Genomic DNA, 14,053 nt, shown 5'->3' on the forward strand with positions numbered 1-14,053 from the left:
ACATCAGCGCAGCTCAGGGTCTAGTAGTGGGCAGTAGTAAATGCCTAGAAAAGAGTTAGGAACAGAGCAAGTGGATTATGTTGTTTCCAGAATATCTACCAAGCACACAGCAATTTGTGGTTCAGAGGACTACTGAACCAGGCATGGCAATTTTGCATTTAATATCCCCCAATGGATTCATCTTTCATTAAGTTGTCTAGTTACTCTGGAACCCATGCTAGTTTTACTCTTCTACAGTATTTTGTGGTGAGAGGGGTCACATCTTCAGCATTCTCTCCTCCATGTTGTTACTTAAGGTTCTTGGCTTTAAATGAGAAGAAGATATTTCAGGAAATACTTCAAGAATTGTCAAATGAAGGTTGATCTTTGACCTTGAGGTGGAGACAGATATAATTTCCCTTCAGAAGATCAGACAAATGTACCTCTGTCTTTACAGAAACAAAAACCCCACCACAATTAAACCCAACAGTAGCATGTCTTTTAACAGTGAAAGTACTTGAATCTGGTTTCAGGTGCAAGCTTTTCATCATGCACAGTTGAATCCATTAGAAAAGTTGTCAAGAAGTGATCTAAACTTGGCTGCATAGTGGGGCTGTGCAGATATATTGCTTTGTGTTAAGCATTGAACTGAATTTGTGCTGTAGTATGGCCAGACAGACTCACTCCCATGGAGTTTCATAATCAGCATTTCTTGTTTTCTGCCATTCCTTCTTTCCAAAGGACACAGTTCCCTGTGCCATTCCTCATAATGTTCAAAGGAATTCACAACAGAAGCTTGTGAATTCTCTTGTATACTGAGAAAAACAAATCCTTTGTGCCTTAAGGTAATGGAGCATATCTAAAATAATACAGCACAAACTTTAAGCTCAGCAAGAAAAATTCTTTTACCACTAGCTTATTGACAGAAAATGAAGCTGAAAATTCTGGCCAAGCATACTTCTGTATTTTCTTTAGGCCTGATTGTTGTGTTCAAACAAAGGCCTTCTCTTTTCTACTTAATATAAATGCTCCTTGTTTAAATCCAGAGTTCATAACTTTAAAGTTTTTTCCTAGGGAAATTGTTCTATTGGTGTTACTAATGCTGCTGAGAAAACCAAAAGAAAAAAAAGAAAAAAAAAGAAAAAAAAGGGGGGAAAAAAGAAAAAAAAGGTTTTCTAAAGCATTTAGGATTCTGTAGTATATTAATGTAGACTGAAACAGGGGAAACACTAAAGCATTGATCTGGCTTTTAACAGCCTGGCTGGCAATAGCAGCTGCGCTCTGCTGGCATACCCGGTTTTACCTGACATCATCCCAGAATTGCTACAGAATGAGGTGCTGAGATTTGGACAGAAAGCTCTGGCAAGGAGATGGAAGTCCAGAATACCCATAGGGATGTCACCTGATTTTATGTAGGTGGATGAGATTGTCTTGGGTCAAAAGCAGACAAGAAGAAGGGAAGACCAGGGAGAATTTTCCCATGGAATCTCTACAGTAACCTGCAAGAGGGAAAGGAAGACCTTCAACAAAAATGCTAGAAGAGGAGGTGGAAGGATCAGAAAGAAAAATTAGTATGATGGCAGACATTCAATATGATATGACCCAGCATGGGACTAACTAGGATCAGAAAGTGGCTGGAAAAAATCCAAAATCCTTTATAAATGCCAAAATGTTTTCTCTGAAGATCTGGGTCAAGAAATACAATAATAAATGAAAGGGTCAAAGATTCATACTTTTGACTTTGCACTACTATGTACAAGTATCTTCCCCCACACAAAAGTCCATCTCTCCATAGTGGTTAATAGATTCTGGTTTTGCAGTTCAAGGAGGGCGAGATCTGCTTTCTGTTTCCTTCCAAGGACACGAAAGCTTCAGAAGCAGTGGGATGGTGAGCAGCACAGCTATAAGCAGGAGAGGGGACAGAATGGCTCCATACATTACTAGCCCAGCAAGCAGGATTTTGCAGGAGCAGAGTGGGCGATTAGACCGTAGGGCTATTGTTCCAATGACTGACTGCTTCTTGGCAAGACAAGGGGAGGTGGGAGCTGCAAGCAGGCACAGGCCCACAGCTGTCCAGAGGGAGAAGCAGAACATCCCGTGTGTCTGTGTAGAAGAGAAAATGCCTTCAATTGTCACACCCCCAAGTATCTCGTCTGGGTTCCTGCACCCTTAGGTTGAGTGGTTTTGCACCGAGGAACAGACACAGGTTGTTCTTCAACCACTACATCACACTGTGCTGTTTGCTCTAAATTTACATTCAAAACAGAGATGGACTTTTGAACTGCAGGCCCCTGGGGAGACAGAGCTATGCGCCATTACTAAATTTAGATGCTTCTGAAGTGGAAAATGGTAAAATGTTTTGCAAATATCTAACTTTTCAGGATGTAACACATAAGAGTTGTTCCACACAGCCTGGCTGTTACAAACAAATGACTGGAAAACAGGCAATCATTAATCTCTTTCTGGAAAGACATACAGATTCCTGAACTGTTCACAGATTACTTCAGATATATCCAGAAAGAAAGGTCTGATTTTTCATCCTGGCTCCAGTAGCACTGAGCATTTCACACTGGCACTTCAGCCTAGGAATTGCTGCTCCCTGAGGAGGTGCTTCAACCCTCTGCAGAAACAGATGAGTCTATGTAAACACTCCTGCATTTCTTTACAATATTCTTGAAGGGGTTTCTTACATGATGCTGTGTTTTTTTTTTCTTTTTTTAAAACTATATAGGTATCATCGAAATTGATAATCTACTATGTCAGATAATTATGTTATTTATAGCCTTTATCACCTTCAGTTCAGAGCATTTAATTATATTTTGAATATGACTTTTCTGTACAGTCTTAAAAGTCATCATTCCAACAGCCAAACATTTATTATTTCTTAATATTGGGGAACCTAGGTTTAATGAGGGTACCGTACTACTTTATGTATCTTGTTGTGGCTTGTTTATAAAGAGCTGTAAGAAATCCAGCTTTGGATTTCTTGAGTTTTCTGTGAGAGCTCATCCACTGCATTGCGTCACAACATCTGCTTCATGTAAACTTGTTGAAGGTCATTGGGACTCAGCATAGCAAGTAGTAACTAGGGGTGAGCTTGGCCAGTGGAAGCAAGAGAAGGTTCCTCCGCAGAGCCTTTCTGACAAGGACTGCAGCCACTTCAAGTGATCTGTGTACTACCATGGATATTCAAAACAGTAAATCCAAATTACTCTTGGGATCTACAAACTGGAATACACAGAGAGGAACAGAAAAAGCCCAGAGCTATGCTTCCTCCATTAGTTTTCATTCATTACCATAGAGAAGTCAGATGCAACAAAATAAAATGTGTGTACCTAGACTAGATTGTTTTACTATTTAGATAACAGAGTTATTTAATAACAAGAGATAAAATCCTGTAATAATTAGCATTTTGCCTCTCTGATGCTGATTGATGGTTCTGAGTAAAACTTGGATAATACAGCTGCATGAATTATGAGACAATATAATTTAAGATAAATGTAACTATGTTGCAACAGCATCTCTTGGTTTAAGTTGCACAGCAGGACAAGGGTTTCCTAAGACAAATTTGATAACCACCTGAGAGATTATTTTCTTTTTTCAGTTGCCTAGTTACAGAGTTTGTAAGTATCTATTACAAGGTTAGCCCATTTGTGAGGCATCCTAAATATGTTACATTTGAAACTACAGCCTTGGCAACGTACCAGAGACCCAAAGGTTTCTTACAGTAGTCCCTGATATGCATCAGGTTCCAACAAAACCTACAGATTAAGATAATTTTTGGCATACGAAAAGGTCCAGGCTAGACCCAGACAAAGACCCAGTGTTTCTCCATGAGTTAGTCATTAAGCTTCTTTGTGATTCAATCCCCTTGATATCTATAATATGCAAAACAAAAGTACATTTCCCTCTTAAAATTCTTTCTATAAAGAATTTTAAAGCCTACAAATAAAAGAGTTGTACAGCAGAGTTAAGTACTATTATCCTAAGTAACTCAATTTCTATATCTCAAATCTATCATCTATCATCTATCTATCTATCTATCTATCTATCTATCTATCTCCTATGATTCATAGATTTCCTCTCTTTTTACTAATACTTTATATGGGTTTTGTACTTTTTGAAAACATTTTCAATATTTTCTGGTGACATGCTCCAGAATTTGCAAGGATTTCCTTTTTTGGACTTTGGTTTAGACCCTGAATTGCCCTGATACCTGCTCCTCTCCTGATGGTCACAAAGGTAACCTTGAAGCTGATGGCATCATCAAACAGTATTGTAATGCCTTCTGTGGCTGCAAATAATCTGTGTTTAGCACAATGGCCTGCCTGATCCATACTCCAGGTGACCAGGAAGCCACATGTGCAGGGGGCAGAACCAGGCAGAACAAGGGCCATCTGAGAGGCTGGACCAGACCAGTCCCAGCATACAGCTGTTGAAGCTGCCTAAAAGTGCTCTCTTTCCTTTAAAAAAATTGAAGGAGAAAGAAGGTGCTGAATAAACATCAGTCAAGCCAAGTCCTGAGAAGCAGATCCTGACCAAAGGAGAGGTGTAATATAATCAACTCTTCTTCTCTTATAACCTTTTTTGAGAAAAATCACCAGTTACTTCCACTGTAAACTTCAACAAGAGTCAGGTGTCAATTGGCCATCACTAATTATCATTATTCATCCTGCTCTTGGTAATTCATAAGACAGCTCTGCACAAGCCCAGGTCAGGTCTAGATGAAGTGCGGGCCCTTCAAGGAGAGCTGTGCCCATTCGTAGGCATAACGCTAGTGCACAGTTTTCTCTTATTGTATGCCTTTAAACCATCATTGAGATACCATATTGCTCTTCTGGTTTTTCCTCAAACCAAGCATTGACCTCTGTTTTCCCTGCCTGCATTTTGCTAGATAATTAGCAGCTGCATGAACCATACTGATGGAATGGAGATGGAGAACTGGGAACAAAGATTAAGGCCTTATTCTTTCACCTTAGAAACAGCAGTTTGTTTCAGAAGAGCCCGTAAGAGTTGCCATGGCACTCAGGGATTGCTTTGTGCTTTGGCTTCCACTCTGTGGCAACTTACATAGAGCTTCTTTTAATTTCCTGACATTTTCACTGATGGGGCTAAACTATGAATTCTTATACCATTGAACTTTGCTCCTATTTTGTGGTTTGAGCTCATTTTATTGACTGATAATGACTTTATAATAAGAGAATTGTTTCTCATTAGCAGTCCAGTAACTACTGAAGGTTTGCTCCTAGTGTAGATTACTTATTCCAGCATGGCCAGGTACTTAAATCGACCTAGCATTTTAGCTGTTTCAAATGAAGGCTGTTTTGCTGTACTAGTTTCCATTAATTTTCACTGCTCTCTGACAGCTTCTGCATCAGAGTTTCCTTTCTGTAATTAGTTACTGCAAATTTGTATATATGAGCAGTGTTTAAATGTGAAAGGTAGCTGACACTGGTGGTCTTTGTACTGGTGCTGTCACAATGATTAACTCAGTAGGAAAGTGAGCAAGGAGGAATATGGAAGACTCAGAGAAGTGAACTCCTGCAATATGAAACGCCACGTGATGATTTTGATCAGAGCCATGCAGCAATCATGCAGTGTGCAACACCTCCCACGTGAGTAATGCCATGGTCCGCCACAACCAACCAACACTCCCTGGGAGCAGCTCCCTCATACTCTCCTGGCCCCCTCTGTCACAAGGCTAACTCTGCTGCCATACACATAGCACTTCAGATACACCACTATGGTAACCAGTAGTTGGCTTAAAGTGCCAGTTGCAGAGTAAGGCCATGGAGAAGTGAGGCTGCCAGGCCAGACCAGCCCTTGGTCATAATTGTCAGGAAGTGGCCAGCTTTTCTACTGGCAGTGATACCTTAACCTGGTCTCACCACTTTTTTTAAGCACTCATTTGTGGCTCCACAAGACTCTCCCAGCAGTTCAGTGAAACTCCATGTGGCAGCTCTGTGACCACCAGATTGAACAACCAACATGGACTAACAGGAGTTCTCCTTGATTTCCCAACAGAATTTACTGTGTCCCTCAACAACAGCTTCACCAGCACCAGTCATACAGCAGTGTAGAGGAGGGAGAAGGCAGGAAGACAAAAGAGCTGCAATTTAATTAAAGCCATAGCTGACAGCAAAGAAAACATCTGTGGAACCACCATGTCCACACTGACTGCAGAATGACTGAACCTCCCCTGGTACTTGTTTATCTCTGCAAACGACTTGACAGAGCCCAGAAAACCTCCTCAGGCTGAACATCTAACTTTGAGATGGTTAAAGTCAGATTAAAAAACCCAATCCAAAACATCTCTGAGACTTTGGTGTGAAGATACCACATCCTGGCTCTTGTTTGTTAACCAGGTTATCAGAGGCTTCATTTCTGATCGTGTATCTCTCTTGGTGCCCCCTCCCTCACTACCTACTTTTTTTTCCCCCTATCTTTTCAAAATGCGTTTTGACCTTTTCATTTGCTCTTGCTTCTATTGTACTTGTTTTCTCCTTTCTTTCATGTTTTTTCTCCTCTCTTTTTTACCGCCACGGTTTCAGCTTTACATTTTTGTACTTTGTTTTCAGAGTACTGCTGCCGCCTGGGTTGTCACAGTAACGCCTCATAATTAGGTGGACTGCTCATCATCATCCTGTGGGGTAGAGATCTAATTGGACTCTCAATTTTCCTGCTACAACTCCATGGCCAGACCAATGACAAAGCCTTGCCTGTCCCTTCCCCTTTGTGCTAGCAGTCACCATCATGCTCCTAAACCTTTCTTCTCTCTTACATCCACATGTCTTCAGTGAAGAAGGCTGGAAAGCATCTGATGTAGCCTCAGAGGCAGCCAGCTCCCTGCTTTGGTAACTCATCAAAAATTTGGATTCCTCAAAACCTAATTTGGAGCTGGCAAGTCTGAAGCCGAGCCTCTGCAGTTGTGTGCGCATGTAATTTCAGGCTGGTGCCGCTGACTTCAGTTGCATGCACCAGAACCACTCTTGGGCCCACAGGACCAAAACCTCTGAAAGATGGAAATAGAAATAATTCTGAGAACTGGAATAAGGGGTGGCTGCAAAGGAGGCAGGAGGAGAAACAGACATGGTCCTCAGTGTTTGCCAAGAGACAGCTTGCTGTTCAATCTGGTTTATAACCACCAGCCTATAAAGAGGTACTTCCCAACTCTGCTGTGCAGTAACACTGAGGATTCAGGGCTCTCCAAGTTGCAAAGGGTCTATGCATAGCCTGTTGTAACCAGTGTGTTTGGCTGATGATATATTTCCTGCAGGTACAGCCACACATAAAAAATATTCCAGATTATTTAACCCCATTAAATAAAGCAACTACTGTCTTCATACAGCTGCACTGGCAGGCCAAAACCACTGTTAAGAAAATTCATTCCCAGGATGTCCAAATGACAGAGCTGTCCTCTGTACAATACAGCTTACTGCTGCAGCATTAGCTGCAGTACCTTTGGTTACATTCTGCTTACACCGTACAATACTGGGTAACTTGATATTCCTCCAAGTGACATTTAGATTTAAGTCCAGAAGAAATCTTTGATTGTCATCTTTTGTGAAAACTTTACGTGAGAATTTTAGGCCCCTATGTCACTTGATGTAAATCAGCTCTGTGTATAAAAAGCTACTAAACTACCCTCAGACCTTGTAAAGGCTATGATTTTCATCATATTCAGCATCTTTTGGTGTGATTATTGTTCAGCCATTTATGTGTGACTATGATAAACATACTTCTTTGGAATTAATCCACTTAAACACACATTGCCACGATCAGCTTGCCCTTTTTAGCCCTTCTCAACCTCCACTTGGTAATTTCTCCCTAGTTATTTTAATAATGTTTATCATTACAAGGCTTCTTAATAGGATGGTCTAGCTTTCCCTTCTCACTGCATGAAACAATGCTGCTGGAGTTTGATTTGCATGACCCAAATGATTTTTGCAATCGCTGCTCTCCAGTTGTTTGTCCTGGAGGGACAGTGAAGGATTATACTCTTTTAAAAGCATTTCTATTTAGCAAATGCCTCATTTGCAATAAGACATCAGCATTTACGACATTCATAAAGCAGCTAATAAATTTCATTTCTGCTTCAATTTTCTTGTTTCACAGAAGACCAGAAAAAAATATTTCATAATTGAGATCCAAGAGCAGGTAATAATTCCTTACCATTAGCCCTCCAACTGCAGACATGTAAGCCAGTTCAAAACAGTCAATCAGCAGCTTGCACGATCCATCCTATCACAAGGACCCCTCATGAGGACCTCCATATCCCACTGCATAAAAATGAAGGGAAGACCACTCCTCTGAAGCATTGAACTTCTGTCCCTCATGCTACTGTTCCTTTCTGCCTCAGTTTCCCTTAATTTAAAAATAAAATAAAAATCATACCCAGGAATTCAGCACCACAAATATTTTAAATTTGAAGATGATATTTCTTCTATTTGAGAGATTGATCCAATCAATAGGAATCTCATTACAGAATTAAATTGCTCCTGGTTCAAGCTCATATTTTGGGAATAGGAAACAGAAAATTATGGGGTGAGATGAAGGGGTGTTGTTCAAGTCTTTTCCAGTTGACCTCCTTGGTGGGAAATTCTCTGTAGCACCAACTAATGGAAGCAACACTCTCTGGGCCAGGAGCTATTAAGCCACTCCACAGAGGCACTGAGGAAGAGTTTGCTGAGAGAAGGAAGGGTCTGAAGTTCCCCATCAAGGTGCAGCTATTGTAATACAAGAGGCATAATTCTCCTCGTAACAGTAAGCTAAATGAGACTTTGAGTTGATTAATGATCATGGCAGAAAAAGAACCAGCAGTGAAAGCATTATTAAGTCATTGTATTCCTTCCAGGCCGGCAAAGGATTCTGAAATAAACTACTTCATGCAGTGGTTCCTGTTAAAGGGAGGCATTCACATTGCATTATTGACAGTTTGTTCCTACAAGTCTTCACAAAAACCACTAATGTCATGTCAAAAGCAGCCAATAATGAATTTCCACATCTTGAAACAGCCTGTATCTTTCTTAAAACAGGGTATGTCTCTGCCATGTTTCTGTAATACCTAGGACATTGATATTGGACCTAATAGACCTCATCATAGTAGAAGGAATGATTATTTTATAATCCTTATAAGTACAACATAAATGTATAAAAATTATTTCCTTATCTCAGCTTCTGTATCTGGTGATGCAACAGCATCCAGCTCCACAGTTCTTTCATTAAACAAAACTGTTTCTGGCAAAAAGAAGAAACTTCTTTGGGAGGACACATTTTTTTTCATCTGTCATTGAACCCAAGAGAACCACTCCCTCAACATCACCAGCAGCCTAGGATATTGTTCCTTGGAGCACAGCACACTTTCCTCCACACCGCCAGCCTGCTTTTGCCGTGGATACAAATTCAGCTGAGCCAGCGGACACTCGTACACTTGTTGCATTCTGAGCATTCCCCATCACCCACCACAAGCAGTGAGGGCAGCTTGGCTGCTGGCTGCAGCAGGGGCAACACAGCAGGCCTATTAACAGAACAGACTTTAGGGCGTCCTATCAGTTACACACACAGACACTCACGCACACACACACAGCGGAAAAGCAACTGTGGCCCAAGAGAGATAAAAGTAATTTATAATGTTTCCACCTTGCAGTGTCATAGCAAATTCAGAGAGCTTCCTAAAATGTGGCAAACGGCCACAATTGGAAGTCTCACTCGTAGCAGACTGTTTCTCTGCTAAATTTGTATTAAAGAGGAAATCACAGAATCTGTTGTCAAAAAAAGAAGAATCCCTCACAGAGGGAATACTCTCAGAGCAGGTGAGGTTCACAGTAAAATGATACAGCTCATGCACCATCAGGCAATATGAGGTGTCATTTACAAAAGAAAAAAAAAATTGGCAGATAACTTTGGGTCTGTTGGCTGAAGCAGGAATTGCAATCAATACATGTTGGCAATATTTACCCACTTACAGTGCTGCCAAATGTGAATTTGCAAGAATGTATCAGCTGCTTTGAACTTATCTTTGACTTTATCCCTTCATAGACAAATGTGAATTGAAACTAGAGTGATCCACCTTAGAGAGAAAGAGATATGGCAGGAATGCACAGGGTCACCCCTATTATTTGTTCTTGCTGTAAGAGTCACTACAGAAAAAAATGGGTCAGATACAGTTTCCAAAGGGATTAAGTGAGGTAAATCAAATTGATAACAGAATATGAGTCAGAAAAAACTCAGTGTGTCAGACTAGATGACCCTCTACCTGGAATAAAACATAGATTTTTTAAAAATAGAATTGAAGTTTTGGATTTTACAAGAAAGAGCCCACATCTGGTACATTATGTGTCTCCTGCTCTCTCACTCTCCCTTCTTTGCCATCAAGCCATGGCTTTTAGATGCAACAATGCCCCAAAATACAGACTGAGGCTTCTACAGTTGTTTGATGAGGGGCTGTAAATGAAGAGTAAAAAACACCTACAAGACAGAAACACATCCTGTGGCAATAAAAACTAGGACAAACGTGACTTTTGGTTATTTAATTTGATTCCTGATGGTTATTACAATCCAAGTGCTATGAAAATTTCACTGAAAAACAATAATTATTTCAAATATCTGGTTCTAATTAAATCACCAGAAATGTCCCACTAAGTCAAACTAATGATATATCCTATTCAGTGTTTTGTCTGCAATGGAAGATGTCTTCAGTGGAAGATGCTGTTCATGTCGAGCCTGTGAGTCTAGACACTTCCTGCATTCCATTCTTTTACATCTCCCAAGAAGAGAATTGCTGTTGTAGCATGTCTGATGGTGCATTGCCTGATGCTGTTAGCAAGTTTACTGACATTTTTTCTGCAAATCTGCCTCGTCTCTTTTTGTCCTGCTGATATATTCCACCTTTCCAACCTCTCATATCCCTTGTAACACAACAAAGCCTTCCAAGTCTCCATCATTTTTGCAAGGAAGGCCCAGCTAACCCAGAGACTGACCTTGGGCCATGAATGACAGCATGCGGGTCCCTTCCCAGAACAATGTCTTCCTTCTTGTTCTGCAACATTTCTTCTTCCAAGAAATAGTTTGAAACTGAAGAACTGGTTTCTGTGGAAGAGCAAAGGCAGGAGAGGAAAATTAGCCATTTGCAAGTTGCCAACAGAAACAGGCCTCTCCTACGGTCATACAGAATTATTTAAAAATTAAGCAACAAGCTTGAAACATGGAATAAGTAAAAGGAAAAATGAGGTTGTTCTAGGGCTTTTGCTAGCATTTCTAATTGTGCAAAGAAATGAGAAAACTGTCAAATGGATTCTCTTTAATATGACTGCATTAAAAGATAATTTCCATTCCCCAGATGCATGATCTAACTCCTAATGAAAGGTGTGTCCTGAAGAACAGAATTTGGCCCTATGTGAATCTAATGAACCCAACATCTTTAGCAGGCCACTCAAATACTCCTTTGTTCCACAAAGTGTTTTACTGTACTGTTTACATGAAAGAAGCTGTACAAAAAAAATGAGTCAGATTAAATGATGTAGGGCCTGATTTCATCTGACCTTTCCATGATACTCTAGTAAAAAATTAAAGGTCTTGCACAGGGAGTATTTATTTTTCATGCATGAAGCAGCAGGTATGCTCCCTCACTGGGGAGGAAACAAGGACTCAGGTCTAACTTCTCTCTGCAATGGAGGAAATGCTGAAAAGCTGAGACCATTGATGTTTCCCCCACACAGCAAAATTAGGAAGAGCACTGCCCAAGGTATAGACTTATCTTTAAAAGCTTATCTATATAGCTTATAAAAGGATGGTGGCTTTCCCTGAAACTGTGCCTGCAGGGCAGAGCTGCATGCAGAGTGTGGGGCTGAAAGGCATGCAGGGGTAGTTGATATAATTGTTTAAGTTGGAAACAAAATTCAAAATAAAATTAACCTTTCAATAAATCACAAAGCTCTACTGTCCCACACAGTGATGGATTCTAAATAATTAAAAGCTTCGTTTCTCTTACAATGCAGATTTGTTTTTAATTTTTCCTGCAGTTGTATTGATATTGCCTTCTACTGCTTTTACTCTTAATAGCAAATCTGTTTGTGTCCCTGGAGTACTAAGTCCAAGACAAACAAAACAACAGGAGACCCTATAGGTGTCATGTAGCATTCTGGAAGAACTGCTCCCAGGTATGAGCCCTGTTCAACAGAAGTGCAAAACAGATTGGGAGAATGACAGTAAAAGATACATTGAAAGTGCTGTATGATCCTGGGGAACAGAAAGCATTTTGGATGTGATTTTTTATTTCTTGCCAGAACCCTTTAAATGTGCATGGTAGAGAAGGAGATATGTTTTCAGTGGCTGGGTTAATAAAATAAGGTTCCAATTTTACATGACCATTCATTATGAAAAACTTTTAACCTGTAAATATGGCCAGACTCTACTTAGCGGCAAACCTGACAGAGACTGAAGTCAGACCTCTGCGGCTCCCCTCCTTCTGATGACTAACAGCCAGCTTTAAAGCAGTTTTAAAACTACTGACTCTATCCCAGCAGCAGAAAAGCACAACCACAAGGCGAGGCAGAAGGGTCTGCTGTTGCACAGACACTGTAGCTGTTAGGTCTGATCTGGCTGAGCTACCCGAACTGGCTCGCACCCCTGTGCTTGGCTTTGGGGTCCACACTGGGAAACTCTGCCATGCTTTTCGCTTCCAGAGACACGGAGGAAGCATGTCTCCATGCTCCAGTCCATCCAGTCAGATAGACCATCCAGTCAGATGGACCTCAAAGCAGTGTCTCTTGACACACGTCTCATACATTTCCCTGACCCTCCCTGGAGAGGTCCTGGTCTGATCTCTTATCAGGACAGCAGGTGCAAGGCTCCCAACAGCCTGATCTCACAGTGAGCATAACTTTTCTATAAGTGAGGGATGAACACATGGCACTAATGCTATAAATGTACTGAGGGAATTCAGGAAAGCTTCTGTCACACTTAGACAAAAGATTTGCAGGATGACCATAATGGGCCATCGTTCCAAGTTGTCTTCTGGTCCAGAGGAATCCTTTCAGCAGATCAACATCTCCGATTGCAAGAGAAAACCTTGTGAGCAAAATATACAACACATGGACTGAAGAAACACAGGAAAACTATTAGATTACTGTAACATGGAGAAAGGGATAAAGTTTTCAGTACCTAAAATCCAACAGCCAGTTTCTTGCACCCATTTTGACTATCAATTTAAATATGAACATTCCTGCTCTTCTCCAGAGAGTTGCTGGTTAATGCATATACAGTTTTCATATAGGGCTTTTTCCTTAGCATTGCTGAGTATCTGTGATTCTCATACTTTATAAGCCAGTAGGAATGGAGCAGGCACCATTTTACACTTGGCCCATAGGTTCCTGTGAGTAACGAGTACTCATCATCCTCTACTATTGCACCCAGTAATTATCTTCAGGATAATTAGCATATGTATCTTGGAGATCTCCATCAAGGATCTTCCTTCTATTGTGGACTGTAACTATTAGGTTGGATCTCAGCTTGCTATGAACGGGCATAGCACCCTTAATTAATATCTTTTCCTTTCCATCTGAGCTGGGAGGAAGCCTTAGGAATAGATGTTGTTGAGGGATACTTAAGGCAGCTGTGAGCTGTAGAACTGAGTCTCCCAAAATCTGAATATACATTTCTTGTGCACTCTGAGCTCTGAAAGTTATAGCTTGGTTGTAAATATGTGATCAGACCCTTGCCTTGTCTAGAGGACCATGTGCTGCATAGAATGGAGGCATCATTAAGCTGCCAAACTTTGCACTGATAGAAATTCTTTTTTAAAGACAGAACAAATGATTTTCAAACCTTAAAACTTCACAGACAGTATCTGTGACGCAAGAGTGCACGGTCTGCGTCCTTCCCATTTTAATCAGTGTAATTATAGGGGATTACTTTGTATAATTTTGACAATGATACAAAGTTCATGTATTGTCATCTTGCAACCAAAATGCCAGTGGCATTTCATGGATCTGTGTCAGCTTGAGAACCGATGAGGTTATTATTATTCCTCTGTCTCTGTTTGTTGTAGCTGTGGCCTGTTTCATGCCTGCTGCTG

The sequence above is a fragment of the Hirundo rustica genome, chromosome 4, assembly GCF_015227805.2.
Source record: "Hirundo rustica isolate bHirRus1 chromosome 4, bHirRus1.pri.v3, whole genome shotgun sequence".
Lineage (NCBI taxonomy): Eukaryota > Metazoa > Chordata > Aves > Passeriformes > Hirundinidae > Hirundo > Hirundo rustica.